The sequence below is a fragment of the Medicago sativa genome, chromosome 5 (assembly GCF_051527215.1).
Source record: "Medicago sativa cultivar Bolivia chromosome 5, Bolivia_mono, whole genome shotgun sequence".
NCBI lineage: Eukaryota > Viridiplantae > Streptophyta > Magnoliopsida > Fabales > Fabaceae > Medicago > Medicago sativa.
The window spans coordinates 45,945,470-45,968,289 of NC_140753.1; the positions used below are offsets into that span (position 1 = coordinate 45,945,470).

The 22,820-nt window shown below is 35.9% G+C and overlaps 1 pseudogene; it reads right to left on the reverse strand.

The window, feature by feature from the left end:
- Positions 1-1,813: 1,813 nt before the first annotated feature.
- LOC146922422 (uncharacterized) lies at positions 1,814-14,112 on the reverse strand (annotated as a pseudogene).
- Between the last annotated feature and the right edge of the window lie 8,708 nt (positions 14,113-22,820).

The following is a 22,820-nucleotide window of genomic DNA, read 5'->3' on the forward strand; positions in this document are numbered from 1 at the left end:
TCTACAAAAGTTCTTATAAAAAGGGTTTAATATGAAGAAGATGTAGAGAGAAAGGGTTTGGAGTTTTCGGAGTCTATTTGCAAATTAATTCAATGAATGAGTTGATGGAAGTATATATAAGTGAGTGAGATAGGAGTAAGTTTGGCCCACAATAACACCGAAAAAATGGGTTTTAATCAAATCAAAAAAGTCTTGAACGATTCAATAGTGTAAAATATGAAATCTGGATTATTATGAAGATTAGAGAAACTTTGAATTGATTCAAATGAATAGATTCAGAAAAACCTTGAATTGAATCAATAATTTCATATGAAGATTGAATAGATTAAAAAAAATATGAATCGATTCAAAATCAATTTCCATCGGCCAAACACCCGGGAGTGTGAATGATTTGATTCAAAATATACATGAATTGAATCAAAACATTAAAAAATATATTTTTTAACAATTTTACACGAGTTAAACACCCAATAGCATGAATAATTAGATTCAACATATGTAATGAAATATATGAATCAAATCAAATCACTAAAAATAGATTTTGGACATATTAAACACAAAACTTAACTCCAAATGACATAACCTTTCTAACAACACACTTTTGTGGAGTATGTGATCTAAATTGAAAGGGGTGTTTTACAAAAACTAACGACATCACTCAAAACATAAAGTACTATTTAATCCAAAGATATAAACAACTTTCATTTCCTATGTAGAACAGCCACAACATTATATTTTGACATAGCTTCAACAGGGGCACTTGGAACAAGTTCTGAATCTTTAAACTGATATGGGAAACAATGGATTTGAACATTGAGCCCTCTTTGGTACATAGTTCCTTCTAAATTTTGCTAATAAAATCTAGATTACAATTATTAGTAACTGTACTAGGCAACACTGTTCCCAAATTTAAAGACTAGATTTTCACTAAAGGGAACTTGCAAAACCACTCATACTAGTCAAATAAAGAGGAAGCTACCGTATTATCATGTAAACTCACACCATATGCTCCTTAGGGATGCTAAAAGCAACTGCTCAGAAATGGAAAAGTGTAACAAGCTCCATCCACTCCACGCTAATACCACTAACTAATATAGTGACCCGTGTCAAGAACGGGAAATAAAAAACTTTTTTGATCGAATATATAGATTTTATATTATGTTATCTTAAAGTTATAAGTGTGGTTATAATTTAAATTTGACATGGAAAAAAATATCATCTTAATTTTGTATGTATTTTGAAATATAACATTGCACATAACGATTAAACTAATTGGATATATGCTTATACTAATTATTTGTGGTATAAGATGTACTCATTGTTAAACTTAGCATGTATTATTTCTGCAAAAATACGCCGACGTACCGTATATTATTATTTGTTGATATCATGTATTTTATTATTCATAAAAACTAAAAAAATTGTATTTTTTTATATAATAGTCGGTGTCGATGTATACACTTAGTCCGTGAATGCAAACGTTAAATTTTTTTACGGGTGTGTATAAATATAGTTTGGGCTACAGAACGCCGATTGTTATTTGTTTTTATTTTTTACAAAATCAATGGTCTAATGTAAATATTGTATTTTAGGGTAACAACGATGTAAAAAAAAAGTTCTGCGTATTGTTATACTTGAAAAGTGCATCAATTAAAAGACAATGGCGAGAGGATCCGCTTATATAGAAATTGCATGTCCTATAATGACCAATACGCCTTACAAAGATATTAAAAAATCAAAAACGACTTCCAAACAATACGCAACTTTAGTTTTCTAAATTATAGCAAGAACAATTCTAAAACATAACCAATGATCATTCTTTTTGAAAAACTTCACGATACACAACATTTGTGGTCTCCTTGCAAACATTATTATCTTCATCCAAGATGAGTAGCTTCAAACCTTTTTAGAAGTAACTCGAGAGACAACGACATAGATTTGTCCATGCGTGAACACGGGCTTAGGAAGATAAATTCCCACTCGAGATAAAGATTGACCCCGACTTTTATTTATTGTCATTGGAAAACAAAGCGTCAATGGAAATTGCTCGCGCCCGAATTTGAAGGGCAGTCCCGGATCACTCGGAATAAGATTCATCCCGGGAATGAATACCTTGGTACCTGCCCTTTTTCTTGTAATTACGGTAGCAGCTATTGTGCTCTTCCCTAGATATGTAACCGTTAGCCGAGTACCATTACACGGTCCATTGGCACGATCGATGTTTCTCATCGGCATAACCGGACATCCCACCCTTAATTTCAATCGGTGATATGAAAATCCAGAGCTCTTAATACCATTAAGAAATTCCGTTGTGAACCACTCGCTCCGGACATCGAATTTTCGCCCGATCGAAAAACATAATCGCAGCTTAAATACTCTTTCTCTTCACCTCGGAATAAGTGACATCATATATTCGTTAACATGTTCAACCGAATCAAGCGTTGGTGTGAGTATTCCCCATTCTTGGAAAAATAGCGGGTCACCAAGGTTATCATTGAAATTGGGATACACAAAGTCTATAAGTGACATCAACATATTTGTTGTGTACGATATGAGCAAATCTTCAGAATTTCTACCTTCATTTCACCATTCTCATCCGAAGCGTCGTTGTCGTCTCCACCGAGAGTATCCACTTGCCAAAATTAGCAATTTCTTCATGCTCTGCAGTGCCGAAGATGCACCCAATCTCATATTAACAAGTAAGCCTCAACACATTACAATAAGCCCATATCTTTGATGAATTGATCGACGCATCAACAATATCTTGCCTCGTTCCTTTTCGGACAACATGCAATATCTGTCCGAAATCACCACCTAAAACTATTGTCATTCCACCAAAAGGTCTAAACTCGTTTAGGGGATCAATCTTAGACATGATATCACGCAATGATCGGTCAACTCGCCTCAAAACACCATCGGTGCATCATTGGAGCCTCATCCCAATTATCAACTTTGCGGCACGCACCAAGTCTGCCCTAGGACTATCCTTTTCCATCGTAAGCTATGTTGCCTTATTAATCTCAATAGGGACTGCCCGGCGTCGAGTGTGCGGTTCTTCCACTTTGGTAATAGAAGAGCCGCTATACCGTTGGATGCGGCATTCAATACAAATAACCCCTTCGATCTAACAACAGCCGACAATGTTTTCCACATAAAGGTTTTTCCGGTACCACCGTAACCATATAAGAAAAAGAATCCACCGTCGTCGGAACCAACGGTGTAATATCCCGCTTATCGGTATCGGAATATTATCGATCAAGCGTGCCGGAGGAAGAAAGTTTATGAAAAGTAAGTTGACGGAAATATTTATTATGTGATGTCAACTTAATACAAGTTAAGCATCGGTGTCGGATTTAACACGCCCGAGGCAAGTGGTATTCAGTAATTGCACGAAAAAGGATATTTTTTGGATTTTGGCACCAAAATATCACATTTTCCATCTTCCTTCTCTCTCTAGGTTTTTGGGTAAAGAATTCTCTCCTCCTTCTCTCTAGATATGCGCCCCTCCTTCCCTCTCCAATCCATCCAAGGCTTTCTAAATCATGCAATTGGTAACCAAACAAGAATCATAGAAGCTTCAAGGACAAGAAACAACAAAGAGAAAGGATTGAGCAAGGATTCTTGGCTTAGGGTTTGAACTTGGGAAAGCTTGGAACTTGAGGAATCACAAGGAATATGTTAGGTGAGTTCTTAGATAGAACCCACCATTGGGATTATGTGTTTAATTGCAAGCAAATCATGATTTTAGTTAAGTTTAGAGAAAAATGATTTTTAGTACCCTAGCCTTGATCTAGTCTTGTACATGTTAATATTGCCATGAAAGATGTTTTATAAGGTATATATATGTTGCTGGATGTTTTGGTGCATTGCGGGAACCATTGGAATGAGTTTTGGGTCAAAAATTGGAAATTTGGTACCACGGACCCGAAGAGCTACGCTATTAGCGAAATCTACGCTAATAGCGAAATTCACAGATGAGCCACGCCCCGGGCGAGCTATTAGCGCAGCTCTCTGGACTTGGCCAACTTGCTTTGGCTCGTTGGCCCGGTTCAAGGTCCGTAGTGCATTCCGAAGCTTTTCTTTCGATGTTTTACAACTATTTAACCCCAAAACAACATCTAAGCAATGCACATGACATCAAATGATTCTTGAAATGAAAATCATGGCAATCTTAACATGAATGGCAAGAGTGATTCAAGAGAGATTAGCCGAATTACTCGGGTAGCAAAGAACTAGGCATGGGATGAAAGTAGAGCCTTGACATAGCTTGTCAAGAACTAGAATGGTTAGTAAAGAATAGAATGCTAGGCATGAGTAGTATGCTTGATTATTTGCGAAGTGATATAGAGTATTCTCTTCGTATAGAAACTAGAGCGCCATACGAGTGTGGCCGGACGTGAATTAATTAGACATCTCTTCACATAGCAAGTTAAGCAAGCATATAGTTTACCTCTAGTCGGATCGTATAGGCATCCGAGGTAAAAGAGATAGCATTTATAGATTTAATACTCATGCATATATATAGACCAAGACTTTTAAATTAAAGGTGCCATGTTTCTTGTGTCCACACTAGGTTGGCTCAAGGAGTTTCCATTAGGTGAAACGGGGTTAGCCGCAAGGAACCCGCATGTCACTTAGTAAGCAAGATGTAGTGGTCGTGTCTCTTGTGTCCACACTAGGTTGGTTCAAGGGGTTTCCATTAGGAGAAACGGGGTTAGCCGTAAGGATCCCACACGTCACTGCAGGAGTGCCGTTGGTTATACCTTAGATAGGTTTCCATCGGATAGATAGGGATTGCGCTCGGGTTACTCCACTCGGGGCTTTCCGTAAAATGAACTCGTATAATGCTTGTTTGTTAAACGCTAACTTATGAATGAATCACCGTGCATATTTATTAGACATATTTATGTTATGTCATAGAGCCTTGACGTAGATCGTCAAGAATAGTAGAACATAGACGTAGATCGTCTAAACTAGTATGATAGCAAGATAAGATACGTTGTTAGAAACATCGTATTTTGCATTAGAGCAAATAGAGAAAGATATGCCGATGACGATCTTAGGTTTCCCTAATCGTCCGGTTTAGAACCGTGTCATGATTATGTTAGAATTAGGCGTCGATACGTAGAGCGTATTCTTGGCATTGCGGTTTTAGATTCCCTTGACCGCCATGACACGTATAGGAAGTGAATCCTATAACAAGTGAGATAAGACTATGACGGCCCTAGTATGCACGACCGTCTAAGTATGCAAGTCCCCACACACGTATAATCAACCGTCAGTTGTATTTTAGACACGTGGTGACCGCAGGTTTCCCTTGAGGTTGCCTATAGCCTAGGATTTAGGGGAACTCACCGAGACATTATGTCTCATCCCAATCCTTATTTTTTTCGTATAAACGAGTTGGATTAGCAAGCTAGTAGCCGAATGGATGATGCGACAAGTGTTCGTTCGTACCGCTGCGGGACGGTGTGGATATTCAAGGATGCATCTATTATACCTTAGAATGTTGAGTTGTATTACTATGTACGAACGCATTTGGTTGTATATGTATTCATTCGTAGTTGTATTGTTGTAAATTTTTAATGTATCCAAGACTAAGCTAATACACATGCTAGATTTTCTAGATACGTCTAGTATGGGTGTTACAAACATACTCCATGATCTTGTCATGCACACATCTTTGTTCATTAGTAACATATCAAAGGTGTGTCTTTTCCAGTTCATCTTTGTTGTAATTTAGCTCATCAACGATAAGCTTGTTTATGAAAGTTGGCATGTTTCTTGCGTTTGGCACGGGCATAGATTTGAAGTTAGTAAGCGAACGTCCGTTTTCCCGAAGCAAAGATTTCAATTTCAATCAAACACAGGTTCTTCAAGTTATCGTCACCTATACGCAAATCCGCATATTAAATGTAAAGTCATGAAATTAATATTAACACCCGAAGAAAAATGATAGCAAGAGAATATATGCAATGCAACCTTTTCAATGAAATATCAAAGAACTTTATATTATTTTCCTAGTGTGATACCCGTGCTAAGCACGGGAAATAAGCGTACTTATTTTTTTTACTCAAGAAATTAATTTATTGATTAATGTTTAATAAAATTTATTTTAAATTGAAAATTAATTTACCGAAAGTTAGTGAATATTTAAGTTGTTTGATATATAAATCGGTATAAATTATAAAGTTTTTCGACAAAAAATATAACTTGTTATATTGTGTAGTTTTTTTAAAAAAATATATACTATGTAGTTGTATTAAGATATTTGTTTTTACAAATATAAAGTATATATGTAGTTTACAACTATATTTTATTTTTAATTAGTTGTTTTATCCGAACTAATAAATTGTTTCGGGGGTTGAGTAGTTCAAATGATTTGAGTTAAGGAATAAGGAGTTGGAAGTCTTGGGTCAAACTCAAATGAAGGAGTAAATATTAATCTAACAACTAATTACTATTATTTGTCATCAAAAAAGGACAATTGTTTTGATCTCTCCAACATAATATAATATTTTCCCTAAGAATATATTACATTGACATTAAAAAAAAACTTAGATTTACTATTGTCAAATTCACCTTTTGAAAATGATTTTTCAATAATGTCTATGGTAGCCCACATTCCTATTATGATTGGCAAGTCTCTAAAGATATAGATACCCACTTTGAACATGTACCGAATGTAGAAATATATTGATATGTAATATGCAAGTCTCTAAATTTTATCCACACTTTTGAGATATTCTTGAACTTTTAATCAAGTTTGTAATCTTACCCTAGTTTGAAATTGACTAATTACCTTATAGAGATGTCCGTTTGATATCAAATATGGTGTTGGGTGTTTTACTAACTAAATGGATTAGATTAATAAAAAAAATGGTGGATATTAATTCTCGGTAATATGTTTGGGTTTGGGCAAAATTTTAAGTTTGGGGCGGGTTCAGGTTTGAAGACGAAATTTCCCAAAGAATTTTTCGCACTTCAATACGTATCTATATTCAAGCCCAACTGCCTTATTGTTACTCATCTGTTTCAACACTTCTTTTACCCCATGTTTGAGTATGGTTATATATATATATATATATATATATATATATATATATATATATATATAATGATCGGAATGATAGGTTATTTAGGAACAAACAAAGCTCTCTACCACAATTGTTAGATAAAGTTAAATCATATTCATTGTGGTGGCTTAAAGCTAGTAATGTTATTTTTGGATTCGATATTCATAGTTGGTGGTCGAACCCGCTCTTATGTATGGGCATCGACCGATTCGTGTATGATTGACTTGATTGTATTCTTCCCGTGACCGTTTCGGCACACCTTGTGCCGAGACAATTACGGTATCAATGTTAATATAATTCATTTTTGTTTCTTCAATATATATATATATATGGGGCATATCACATGAGAATGGGTAACTTATGTGAGAATGGTAAGAATGAATTACGGCCATCGCATTAAAAGTAAGATTAAAAGATGGATTAGTGAATCATGTGCCAATTTCCCTTTCTTTTCACGTGCGCTTTAACCTTTCTTCTTCTTCTTCTTCTTCTTCCTCCTCCCATAACCCTTCACCATCTCTTCTAGCAAACCACCTCTTCTTCCCACCAAGGCGGTCACCTCACCGAATGAAAGTACTTCACAACGCCGAGATCCGCAGCCCTCCAACTTGCTTCCGCGGTTGCAAAACAAATAGCCACCATCTCCCTTCCTTACTCATGCTTCATTGGCCATTCTTCTTCCCCCACAGCTACCCCAACCTTCAACCACCCGAGGGGTCGCCGTCGCCCCTTTCCCCACCAATTCCACCGTCGTTTCGGATGCTCCTCGGTCCCTCACCATTTTTACTTTTTTTCCCTTTCTCGCTTCTTCTCCCATCTCTTCTTCTCTTATCTCTCTCGTGTCCCCGTTGGATTGAAATTGATTTCAATTTCAATTACATGTCAATGAAATTGTTTCCAATTGAAATAAAAATTACAAACATTTATTACTATGATAATGGAATGGCACGACATGAGCCCCAAATTCAACAATAATTTTCAGATTTAATTTCAAATATGAGACCCAATTTAATTTGTGTTTGGAATGAAAATAGTGTATTGATCTTTTATAAATTAGGGATTTTTCATGGCATTCCAATTTCTCTCGTTTCAATGGTGGTTTGGCTAAAATTTAAATTTAAATTAAAAATAAAATTGTATTTTACAGGTTTAAAAAGAACAAATGAAAGACATGTGTTTTTAATCCGAGATTTGTATTGTAGATGGTGAAAGAACGTGAGAATGAATAGTGGAAGATAAACGTGGGTGTGCGAATTGATGGATAGAGTGGTTGTGGACACATGTGGTGTAACACCCATACCGGACGTATCTAGAAAGTCCGGCACGTGCGTTAATATTAGTACCGGATACATTAAAATATACAACAATTAAAAACTTCGAATGAATAATATTTACATCAAGTTACGTTCGTATAAATAATAATACAACACAACTCATTCATACATAAAAATACATCCTTGATGTCCATGACGTCCGCGGCTTTACGAACGAACCCTTGAAGTAATATCCATTCGGCTCCGAACATGCATAAACGTCCCGCTTATCCGAAACAAATAAGGATTGGAATGAGACATAATGTCTCGGTGAGTTCCCCTAAATCCTAGGCTATAGGCAACCTCAAGGGAAACCTACGGTCACCACGTGTCTAAAAATACAACCCGACGGTTGATTATACGTGTGTGGGGACTTGCATACTTAGACGGTCGTGCATACTAGGGCCGTCATAGTCTTATCTCACTTGTTATAGGCTTCACTTCCTATACGTGTCATGGCGGTCGAGGGGAAACTAAAACCGCAATGCCAAGAATACGCTCTACGTATCAAGGCCTAACATACTATAATCATGACACCATTCTAAACCGGACGGTTAGGGAGACCTAGGACCGTCATCGGCATATCTTTCTCTATTTGCTCTAATGCATAATACAATGTTTCTAACACGTATCATATCTTGCTATCATACTAGTTTTGACGCTCTACGTCTATGCTCTACTATTCTTGACGATCTACGTCAAGGTTTTACTAGTTCTTGACGACCTACGTCAAGGCTCTGTGACTTATCATAAATATATCTAATAAATATGCATAGTCAAGTTCATTCATAAAGTTAGCGTTTAACAATCAAACATTATCTCGAGTTCATTTTATGGAAAGCCCCGAGTGGAGTAACCCCGAGCGCATTCCCTATCTATCCGATGGAAACCTATCTAAGGTATAACCAACGGCACTCCCGCAAAGGACGTGCGGGATCCTTACGGCTAACCCCGTTTCACCTAATGGAAACCTCTTGAACCAACCTAATGTGGACACAAGAGACACGACACTACCTCTTGCTTACTAAGTGACATGCGGGTTCCTTACGGCTAACCCCGTTTCACCTAATGGAAACCTCTTGAACCAACCTAATGTGGACACAAGAGACATGGCACCTTAACTTAAAAGTCTTGATCTAAATATATGCATAAGTATTAAATCTATACTAGCTATCTCTTTTACCCCGGATGTCTATACGATCCGACTAGAGGTAAACTATGTGCTTGCTTAACCTTCTATGTGAAGAGATATCTAATCAATTCACGTCTTGCCATACCCGTATGACACTTAGCTCTTATGCGAAGATAATATTCTATATCACTTCGCGTCTATTCAAACATACTACTCATGTCTTGCATTCTAGTCTCTTCTAACTATTCTAGTTCTTGACAAGCTATGTCAAGGCTCTACTTTCATCCCATGCCTAGTTCCTTGCTACCCGAATAATTCGGCTAAAACTCTCTTGAGCCATCCTTGTAATACATGCTAAGATTGCCATGATTAATGATGCAAGGATCAATTGACGATGCGTGCAAAGTTTCAATAATTACTAGAGACCGAAAATGCCATAAACCCAAGTTTCAAGCCGTTTATAAATTCTATGATTTGATAAAGCCAAACTTGTTCCAAGAGAAAAATAAGTGAAAACAAAGTGAAAGAACACTTCGAAACGATCGCTACGGACCCCCACACGACCGCCCCCAAGCACCCGAACGCAGAACAACGCGGAGGTTGTCCTGTCTGGGGCGCCCGGCGCCAGGAGTGGGGCGCCTAGCGCTGGCTCCCTGTGTGTGGGGCGCCCTTGTACAGGCGCAGCGCTGCGATTGTTGCGGTTTCGGTGTTTTCGGCTACGGTTTTCGCCATTTTCGACCCAAAACTCGTCCAATTCGACCCCGTAATGCATTCAACTCATACAACAACATGTATAGCATCATTTAAACATAACTCATGGCAATTTTTAACATATAATCAACTAGAATTGGCTTGGGGTACTAAAATTTCATTAAAACTAAACTAGCATAAATCATTATCCTTCACAAGATTAAACAACCCCAAAGGTGGGTAATCTATCTATGGAACTCACCTCTAATGTTTGCACTTGATTCCCAAAGCCTCCAAGTCCTAAGCTCAAGAATGCCAAAACCCTTGCTCTTGGTTCAACACAAATCCATGGCTTTAGCTCATCAATCCCACTTCTTCCATGCTTCTCTTTGTTTCTTGATCATGAAGAACCACATCATGCACAAAATCATGCTTCTACTTCCAACATAACCAAGACCCTAACCTCTTGAGGTTCTCTTGGTGAAAAGAAAGAGTAGTGGTAACAATCCAAACCAAGCTTCCATTCTTCACTATGATCTTGAAGAATCTTTGCTCAAGTATGTATAAAGATGAAATCAAATTCTTGGATGACAAGGAGAAGAGAGGAAGGCGTGAAAGAGGAGAGAAGGAGGAGAAGAATTTCTTGCCAAAACCTAGAGAGAGAAAGAAGAGTGGAAAGTGAGATATTTTGAGCCAAAATCAAATAAATATCTCTCAAACGTGCAATTACTAAATTGCCCTTGCTCCAAGCGTGTTTAATACGACAACGATACCGAAATCGTATTAAGCTAACATCCCATAAAATATTTCCATCACTCTTATTTTCCATGAACTTAAATCCTCCGGCAATATAGTCTCGGTAATATTCGATGCCGACAGCGGGATGTTACACTCTACCCCCTTAAAGAAATTTCGTCCTCGAAATTTAGAAATCATCTACCAATCGCCGCGACTAAAACTGTCTTCTTTGGTCTCGGTTATACTAAATACGATCAAACTCACTCCGTAGAGTTTCGAAGCATACTTTCCTTATCAATACATGTAATTCTTCCTCTTTCTTATTCTCGCATATGATTGAATATGGTCTCTTCTATCTTACCATCTTTGTCAAAATCACGGAACCGTTCGAGAACATAGTGATTAAAACTAACCTTTGTTATAGGAGGATTGCTTGTCTCGGATCTATTCCTTCTCTCGCATAGCATGAACTTTGCATCTAATAAGTTTTCTCTATCCGAATCACTCGGGATTTGCCTTTAAACCGGAGTTCTACCGATATCCAGGTTTGCCCCGCAGTGCTTACGTGTATCTAACACATCTTGTCATGCATACATTTTATCACACATAGATATTCTCTCTTGCCGCACTTTGCGATTTTTGCCTCTTACTTTGTTACTCATCTTGATAATTCGGCAAACCTATCATCTCTTTTAGGAGTCTTAAGAAATCTTTCTATCTTTCATAACCTCCCCGTACCGCAATTCATGGCTAACTTGTCTAGCTTGGCATGAAGAAGTGAAATCAACTACATTGATTCATCCGACAATCTATTAACCCGTCCGGTGGTTCACATGCTCTTGAAACTTTCTACTAAGTCCATTTGCACTTGCATTGTACACTCAAAGCACAAATCCGTGCATCCCGTATGACTTGAGTATCACATGGGTATTGTCATTCATTCATAAAACTTTACCTTCTAGTATTGGCATACTTTTAGCGCCATTGCTTGTTAGTTAATAACGATACTCATTCTAGCTTCGTTTCTAAAATTTCTAAACTTTGGTACATAGGTTCTTGGGATGAATAGATACATGACTAGAAAAATATCATTTTAAAACCGAGTCTATACTAGTACCGTAACCACAGGACAAGTCTCTATATCCGAAAAAGGTTTTATGACTCTCCTTCACACTTGTCTCTAACAAGCCGGTCCCGAAGTCCGTACGTCTTAAGTGAGCTTACTCGCTTACGACGTATCTCATCGATCTTAACAATGTGAAATTTCATGTTTTTTTTTTTAACATCGTTCCCAAGTTCCTTAATACCGACCTTATCTTTAAAAGTTAAAAAAAAACGTGGCTTGACACCATTCTAGAAAGTATCGTTATCAATTAACAAGTATGGTATAAGAGGGTATGCACTTCGTCGTGCATAACTCATCAATCGTACTCCATCAATATAGCATATACTCCTTCGACTAACCAACAGCTCTTCTACGAATTAGACATCACCAAAAGGCAACTTGATTAATTCACTGTGTTAACTCTAGTCTTTCTCATCTTACCCGAGTGAAGATGCTTTCTTTAAACTTTTACTTTAATCATTACCGTCGCATAAGCATCTATACTTACTTAACATAACGAGAACTCCTCGCTTTCCACATAATACTTCTCACCGAAATGGTATTTCTATCTCGAACATTTTTCACAAGATTCTTACTACAAAATTCCATGTTCCATGGCTACCGTTCGCAACTTAAGTAATTAACTTCCGTTGCGCTACTCGATTCCCACCGGTTGGCTTCAACCAATACGCCGATCCGTTGAGACGAGTGAACTTTCTTCTTCTTCTATTGTTACATTAATATCCGCTCGAGCTCTGCTCGATACTTCTATGTTGCATGCTACTCGCAACCTTGCTCTACTCTTTGCCGGTAAGATTGAACCTCAAGGAAACTTACCTCTGGACATATCAATGTCATACGTACTCTTATTCCCGAGCAACTTAACTCAAGGAGCACGTCTTTGCTATTACATAACTACTATTCCATGAAACGCGCTTACAACATCCCATGGTAGACTCATCTTGCACTCGGACAACTTCCTTATGCATCTAACATTGTAGCTTCGTATCTCGCATACTATGTTTTGCTTAATCCTTCCTATGCTTGCTCGTTAATTTTTCTTTCTAAGAAATTTCATAAATTAGCACAAGGGTCATTGACGTTGATGACTTTCAACTATAAAAAAAAAACATATACCGAATCTAGGTCCCGGTCGTTACTCTAAATTCACAGAACGAGTTGATAACACGTATGTGTCATCAAATCTTAGTCCTAGTGAGTTTAGCCAAACTATACGAGTCGTAACAAACCGGTACCTACGGAATTTCACTTCGAATTTCAAAATGTCAACTTCAATCACCCATATGCGTATGTCTTTCTAAAATCATGTAAACTTTACAACTTAGCATCTTAACTAGCCTTCGCAAGTCCATCAAGCAAAACATAGATTCGAGGGGTACTCTTAACTCTACGAAATCCAAAATCCTCATGATTTCATATGACTTTGCACCATTTAACTTCTTGCCTTATGATTTCACATCCGTGACTTTCATTCTAGATATTGGTGCCTCTAAACTCTTGGTCTAAACTCATTCTTATCTTTTGACACATTAACTTCCAAAGTCACGTTAAACCGGATCGATTTTTCATTGATAGTTGCTCATGCCTTTTTCCCTTTGGAAACCTTAGGATGTGATATGCATTCGTCACTCGATATCAAAAACAATTTTTCGTTGCATAAAAGATGGTGAAGACAACTCTCCAATAGTCACCGCATTCCCTAGAGACGAACCGAAAAATTTCGCTCCGGTTCGCTATTGATGAGTTTCTTCAAATCAATTTTTTTTTCAAAACATAGTTTGTATAAATTTTTATTTCTCAAGTAATTTAATGCACATCAGTCATTCCCAACATCTAAAATATCCTACTACATATGCATGGCAACCATCATCCTAATTCGATACAATTCTCGGCACTTTAGAAATTAATGCCTCATTCCCGATAACATAAAACTTTCACCGAATCCTTTTCTACTACGAGTAGCTTACTTCCTGCGTTACCGCTTAACATAGCTTCCCGAACACTAGAACCTTGTTCACCTTGAACATTCAAGTCCATAACTTCAATAACATAACACTAATCCCGAGAGTCTACTAATCCCGTCAACCTACGTCGACCGCTCTTTATCTTGTAGCCTTGCGCTTACTTTCCGGAATACAATTCCGTTCTAACTATGACCCTTACCGAAGCTTCAGGTCCTACGAAGATATTTCCATATCCTTCACTTACGGGTATACGAAGTATCATCTATAACTTACCCAACACCGTCTAAGCGCCCCTTCTTAACTTTACCTTACGGTCCCGGAGGATTCATACTTCTACTTGCTTAGTTCACCGTCCACCTACCGGCACGATCAACTTCTTACTAATACTCATTCCGAGTTCTTACTTCGAGTTCACACTTTCCAAGGCATCTTCTTCACATACTTCGTCCCTCCAGGGTCCTATTCAGCTCCTCGTGCATCCATTCTAATCGTCGAATGCTAAATTGAGTTGATCGGGCTCAACTAACAACAACAACTAGAACATTTACCCGGAACCCAATGGTCCCACTACCTTTGTTGTAACTTAATGACCCAAGGCACGGTCCGAATCGACCTGCTTCCGATACCAAATTGTAACACCCATACCGTACGTATCTAGAAAGTCCGGCACGTGCGTTAATATTAGTACCGGATACATTAAAATATACAACAATTAAAAACTTCGAATGAATAATATTTACATCAAGTTACGTTCGTATAAATAATAATACAACACAACTCATTCATACATAAAAATACATCCTTGATGTCCATGACGTCCCGCAGCCTTTACGAACGAACCCTTGAAGTAATATCCATTCGGCTCCGAACATGCATAAACGTCCCGCTTATCCGAAACAAATAAGGATTGGAATGAGACATAATGTCTCGGTGAGTTCCCCTAAATCCTAGGCTATAGGCAACCTCAAGGGAAACCTACGGTCACCACGTGTCTAAAAATACAACCCGACGGTTGATTATACGTGTGTGGGGACTTGCATACTTAGACGGTCGTGCATACTAGGGCCGTCATAGTCTTATCTCACTTGTTATAGGCTTCACTTCCTATACGTGTCATGGCGGTCGAGGGGAAACTAAAACCGCAATGCCAAGAATACGCTCTACGTATCAAGGCCTAACATACTATAATCATGACACCATTCTAAACCGGACGGTTAGGGGAGACCTAGGACCGTCATCGGCATATCTTTCTCTATTTGCTCTAATGCATAATACAATGTTTCTAACACGTATCATATCTTGCTATCATACTAGTTTTGACGCTCTACGTCTATGCTCTACTATTCTTGACGATCTACGTCAAGGTTTTACTAGTTCTTGACGACCTACGTCAAGGCTCGTGACTTATCATAAATATATCTAATAAATATGCATAGTCAAGTTCATTCATAAAGTTAGCGTTTAACAATCAAACATTATCCGAGTTCATTTTATGGAAAGCCCCGAGTGGAGTAACCCCGAGCGCATTCCCTATCTATCCGATGGAAACCTATCTAAGGTATAACCAACGGCACTCCTGCAGTGACGTGCGGGATCCTTACGGCTAACCCCTGTTTCACCTAATGGAAACCTCTTGAACCAACCTAATGTGGACACAAGAGACACGACACTACCTCTTGCTTACTAAGTGACATGCGGGTTCCTTACGGCTAACCCCGTTTCACCTAATGGAAACCTCTTGAACCAACCTAATGTGGACACAAGAGACATGGCACCTTAACTTAAAAGTCTTGATCTAAATATATGCATAAGTATTAAATCTATACTAGCTATCTCTTTTACCCCGGATGTCTATACGATCCGACTAGAGGTAAACTATGTGCTTGCTTAACCTTCTATGTGAAGAGATATCTAATCAATTCACGTCTTGCCATACCCGTATGACACTTAGCTCTTATGCGAAGATAATATTCTATATCACTTCGCGTCTATTCAAACATACTACTCATGTCTTGCATTCTAGTCTCTTCTAACTATTCTAGTTCTTGACAAGCTATGTCAAGGCTCTACTTTCATCCCATGCCTAGTTCCTTGCTACCCGAATAATTCGGCTAAAACTCTCTTGAGCCATCCTTGTAATACATGCTAAGATTGCCATGATTAATGATGCAAGGATCAATTGACGATGCGTGCAAAGTTTCAATAATTACTAGAGACCGAAAATGCCATAAACCCAAGTTTCAAGCCGTTTATAAATTCTATGATTTGATAAAGCCAAACTTGTTCCAGTAGAAAAATAAGTGAAAAACAGTGAAAGAACACTTCGAAACGATCGCTACGGACCCCCACACGACTGCCCCCAAGCACCCGAACGCAGAACAACGCGGAGGTTGTCCTGTCTGGGGCGCCTGGCGCCAGGAGTGGGGCGCCTAGCGCTGGCTCCCTGTGTGTGGGCGCCTAGCGCCCTTGTACAGGCGCAGCGCTGCGATTGTTGCGGTTTCGGTGTTTTCGGCTACGGGTTTTCGCCATTTTCGACCCAAAACTCGTCCAATTCGACCCTGTAATGCATCCAACTCATACAACAACATGTATAGCATCATTTAAACATAACTCATGGCAATTTTTAACATATAATCAACTAGAATTGGCTTGGGGTACTAAAATTTCATTAAAACTAAACTAGCATAAATCATTATCCTTCACAAGATTAAACAACCCCAAAGGTGGGTAATCTATCTATGGAACTCACCTCTAATGTTTGCACTTGATTCCCAAAGCCTCCAAGTCCTAAGCTCAAGAATGCCAAAACCCTTGCTCTTGGTTCAACACAAATCCATGGCTTTAGCTCATCAATCCCACTTCTTCCATGCTTCTCTTTGTTTCTTGATCATGAAGAACCACATCATGCACAAAATCATGCTTCTACTTCCAACATAACCAAGACCCTAACCTCTTGAGGTTCTCTTGGTGAAAAGAAAGAGTAGTGGTAACAATCCAAACCAAGCTTCCATTCTTCACTATGATCTTGAAGAATCTTTGCTCAAGTATGTATAAAGATGAAATCAAATTCTTGGATGACAAGGAGAAGAGAGGAAGGCGTGAAAGAGGAGAGAAGGAGGAGAAGAATTTCTTGCCAAAACCTAGAGAGAGAAAGAAGAGTGGAAAGTGAGATATTTTGAGCCAAAATCAAATAAATATCTCTCAAACGTGCAATTACTAAATTGCCCTTGCTCCAAGCGTGTTTAATACGACACCGATACCGAAATCGTATTAAGCCTAACATCCCATAAAATATTTCCATCACTCTTATTTTCCATGAACTTAAATCCTCCTGGCAATATAGTCCGGTAATATTCGATGCCGACGGGCGGGATGTTACATGTGGTGTTTAAATGGACTCATTTGATCTCAACCATCTATTTTTAATCCGATGGCCGTAATTCATTCTTACCATTCTCACATAAGTTACTCATTCTCATGTGATATGCCCCCATATATATATAGAACCGGTGGCGGAGCCCTTCATGGGCTGGGGTGGGCCACGGCCCACCCGGAAAAATTAAAAAATCAACGATTATAGATCTATTTTGCGAGATTTTATATAATTTTGTGTCGGTTTTAGGTTTCGGTTGATCCAAATTCCCGCAAAGTGGTGTAGTGGCCCACCCGAAAAATTTAAATAATTCAATTATAGGTCTATTTTGCGAGATTTTATACAATTTTATGTCGGTTTTAGGTTTCGATTGATCCAAATTCCCGCAAAGTGGTGTAGTGGCCCACCCGAAAAATTTAAATAATTCAATTATAGGTCTATTTTGTGAGATTTTATACAATTTTATGTCGGTTTTAGGTTTCGATTGATCCAAATTCCCGCAAAGTGGTGTAGTGGCCCACCCGAAAAATTTAAATAATTCAATTATAAGTCTATTTTGCGAGACTTTCAACAATTTTTCAACGGTTAATTTTAGTTGCCCACCCCAACTTTTTTTTTTTCGGCTCCGCCACCGATATATTCTTCATTAAATACTACTTTTATTTAAATACGTTTTAAAATATTACTTCTATTTACCTTTATATCTCTTTCCCGAACAATAAATTTACTATCTCCTTTTTAATACACTTCACTTGATCCATATATCTTTTCTTTCTTTCTTGTCCCTTAACAAAAATATATATAAACTTTCTCCCTCGTTGGTGTGTAAGGATTATTATAACCCATCAAAAGCTTGTGTTGTTGCATGCCTTCTTGCCCCATTTCTTAGCTCTCTTATAATTTTCGCAAATATTTATACTTTTACACCTATACCACACTTAAAAATATCCCCTTTTGATTCTCATTTTAATTTGAACATGTTAGTTTCACCAAGATTCTTTACTTCTACCTAGGTCCAAAATCAAGATTCTTTGTCGCTTTTCTAATCTCATATGTCATCTTGTTCCACATGTCATTTTCACTTCTATGTAGCTTCACGCAACCTTCCTTTAAAATATTTTGTAGGAAAACACTTTGTTTTTCATCCTTTAAATGTCACCGCTTGATCCTTGTATCCCAACAAAGGCATCTCCTCTTCACTCTTCTCTTAACTCTTACATCCATAACCAATACTATATGTTGGATAGTCAAACTCTCTCTATGTAAAACTTTAAGTTCAAACAAATCTTTCTCGTCGAATTACTAATAAGAAATAGATCTATTTGAAAACATGACATCTCACTCTTGTATGTAATAAAATTCCCTTTTGTTTTCTTAAAGTAAGATCAAAAGACAACAAAAAATATATGATGGATTTACCCTTTGCATTTATCTCTCCGAGGCTATACCCTCATTCACGCCTTCAAAACTTATCAAACACTCCTTACATGCCCATTTAGATCCCCTCCTAAAAATATATTTTCTTCTTGTGGTATATATTGAATTAAGCCTTTTAAATACTTCCAAAATTTTACTTTAAGATATTCTTCCAACCCTACCTAAGGTGCGTAAACACTAATACCATTAAAGTTGTACTCTTACTCCCTCCGTTCCTTAATGTAAGCAACTTTTCAAAAAAAATGTTTGGTCCTTAATATAAGAAAAAGTACAATTTTGAGTGTATATTTATTGATTAAATGTCACTTTTACCCTTATTTAATTCCTACTATTAAATGTAATATGATTCAATTTGTTTTAAATTTTAGTGTGTTGCTCTAATTTACTCCTATAAGCATGTTTTTTAAGTTGGAATATGAAAAGAACATGGCTAGCCACCGATAAATCAAATTGCTCTAGATTGTTCTGCAATTTAATAAAACTACGTACAATGTGTAGTTAATAGTGTCTATCCCTTTTTTAAGTGATGCTTATTTCGATTTGGTAACATTGTATATTTAATGAGGACATATCTCGGAAATTTTTTAACAAAATTACATTAGTTAATGTGCTTTTTGGTCTTGATGATTTTTGGTTTTCTTTCTTATATTAAGGACCGGAGGAAGTATTTGTTTTTACAAATATAAAGTATTTTCATTCTTTACATCCACAATATCATTTTTTCATTCTTTATCCACAATAATGTTTACACCATTTCTCGATTTAATTTTTCCATTGTACGAATGCTTAAATCTTGAATTATCTAATTCTTCCGTGTACCAATGGTGAGAGAGTGATAGTTTGGGGACTAATTTCACTGTTTACTCCTCGAAAAATGGTCATAGATAACTCGTTGAAAACCAAAATTGTGACGACATAGTGATTGATTATAAGATGTTTCTCAATATCAATATAATATTATAAAGCTAAGGTCTGTATTTTGTCATTTGATTTGCATGTTTGGTGAGTAAATCTCTTAGTTTGTCATTTGAAATCGTTAACACTTAATATTTTTTTGGTTACAAAAAAAATTAAGTGTTAACGATTTCAAACGACAGAACTAAATATACTTAATATTGTATACTACCTCCGTCTCTAATTATAGGACGCTTTTGCTAAAATCACGGGAATTAAAAAAGTGGATATTTGTATTAAAGTTGTCTATAATCACTATTGTTTTTACAATTTTATCCTTAAGAGAGAGAGAGAGAGTTAATTTATGTTTTCCATATGCTATTTATTGCTAATTGAAGAAAAAAATGTATAATAAATAAGGGCATGCATGTAAAGAAATAATTAATATAGTTGGAAATAGCAAAGGGGTCTTATAAAAAGGGACAATTTTTTTCTTCAAAAAGGTCTTATAATTAGGGATGGAGGTAGTATTATGTATTTAATGTTTTGGAAAAGAAAAAAAAATAAATTATGGACCAAGGGTGAAGTGTCATGTCACTAAGCTCTTGTTGAAAGAATGTCACCAAGCTTTGTTGTGGTCAAAAGTTGAGAGAAAATACATTGAATGTTTTGCTTTGTTTAAAAAATCTAATTTATTAATAGCTTAGATGATAGCAAATTGAGTTAACTTGTCATTATCAACAATTTCCCCATTTTTTCTTTTGCTATTATTAATAATAGCTTAGATGATAGCAAATTGAGTTAACTTTTCACTATCAACAATTTCTCCACTTTTTATTTTGCTATTGTTTCAAATATAATGGTAGAAAGAGAATATCAAATTACCAACAATTGCACAACATCAATGTTGTTACCTCCACATGGAAATTGTCATTAGTGATTTTTATTCATTTAAAACATAATTAACATTTTTTTAATGACACACTTCTTAGTTCCTTTATAATGACATTATCAAGACGATACAATTAAGTGGAAAAATCATTTCATTACCCGTAATATATAAAATAATATATTCTTTTTCCTAAAAAAATATATTTTATCACTTTTTTTATTACTCTTTCTTTTCACCTTTTCTCTTTTATATGATAGAAAATAATGTTACAATTTCTCTAGGTGCTGGGTATCCAACCGAGTTTCTCATGTTGAAGAGAGAAACTCTCTATCAAGTGACTTCTTGGGAGACAATATTACAATTTAAAAATGACATTAATGATTTTAACTTTTCACTTTTAACTTTTTATCCGTCAAAAAAATTGACGAAACTTTAAAATATCACCTTATGATTTATTACAAAATTTTCATGAATGACTATTATACATTTAAAGTGAAAATAACACAATTCTTATTGCATTTTTCAACAAACAATGTCAATTCGGATTAGAAAGAGAACATCAACTTTGAATTCGGATTAAAATACGTAATATTTAAATAAAAAAGTAACCATATTGATTTATGGGGGTTTCAACTTCAATATTTTTATTTATGAGTTAATGGTAATAATTAACATTAACATTCTAATTAAAAAGAATTTAATGGTAATTTATCAATAATCATATATTTTGATTTTTTTCTTTGACAAAATGCAAATAAATATTTTTATATTTTCACGATTCAATGACAATTAAAAAAATGAAAAATATACATAAATCATGACAATTCATAATGGCTCCTAATCTATAAAAAAAATTGCATAATTAAAAATCACGGCAATAACAAAAAATTGTATAGGAATAGTTTATATCACAAAAGTAAACATGAAATTCTTGTGTTTGTTAAAAAAAATGACTTAATCATAAAAAAAATATATAAATATAAATAAATCATATACACTTTTTTTCTTCGAAAACATGACCTTAAAAAAATGATTTTTTTAAAAAAATAATGGAAAAAATATGACTAACGTTAAATCAATAAAAAAATATGGAAAAAATATGACTAACGTTAAATCAAAAAATTAACATGTTGATGAATCATAAATTAACCTTGTTATCCATCAAAAAACCATTACCAAAGAATAGGAAAGTTTGTCTTGTACATGTCTCTCACAACAATAAGCAAAAAAAGAAATTGTTGAAGAAAAACGATTTGAACCATGATATTCCAATTTTCTTTAAAATGGAATACATTAGAACATAATCACACTTGATGTCATTTGATTTTGCAAAGCAACAAACAACAAATAATGAAAAATAAAGAGGTGAAAAAAGTAGGATAGAAGCATGTGATGTGCAATGTTGTTGATATGGATATCTAATTTATAGACATATTTTGTGGGGTAGTTTAGACATTATTATTTTTATTTTATGCATATTAGGTAATTTTGAACTAAAATAATACTTTTGGACAAACATTAAAATGCGTTTAAAGTGCATTATTTTCTATTGAATGTATTGATGTGTTGACTCGCATTTTTTTGTAGACACAAAAAAAACACATTTAAAGTACATATTAATGGACAAACGATTCGAACTACGATATTCCAACTTTCTTTGGAAGGGATACATCGTAAACCAAGTCGAGCTTTGGGGCCATTTTGATTTGATAGAGAGATACGAAGTTGACACAAAGAAAAAAAAATAAAATAGAAAAACAACCGACGTTTTCTTGATAAACTAATTGTGGTATACTTTTTAGTCCAATAAAAATAGTCAATATTAATTTACGTATCCGACATTAACAAAATAATCTTTTTTTTCGGTGACAATAAAAATGGTTCTATTTTCTTAAAAAAAAATGGTTATATTTGAAAGTAACTAATGCACCTATTCAATTTAGAAAAAAAACTTATGTACAATTTCTTAGGTGCTTTTCGTATGGTTCTTAACTAAATTCACTTTGATTTTCTTAAATTCATAATTTTCTTAGAGTTTATTATATCCAAAAAATTTGTAGTTTTAGTTAAGAACCGTACCAAAAGCAACAAAAGAATTGTACCTAAGTTTTCCGCGGGCTTCTTCGATTTGTAGTAAAAAAATCATTTTTTTTCTTAGAATGTCTAACAAACTTGTTGCCGTCAC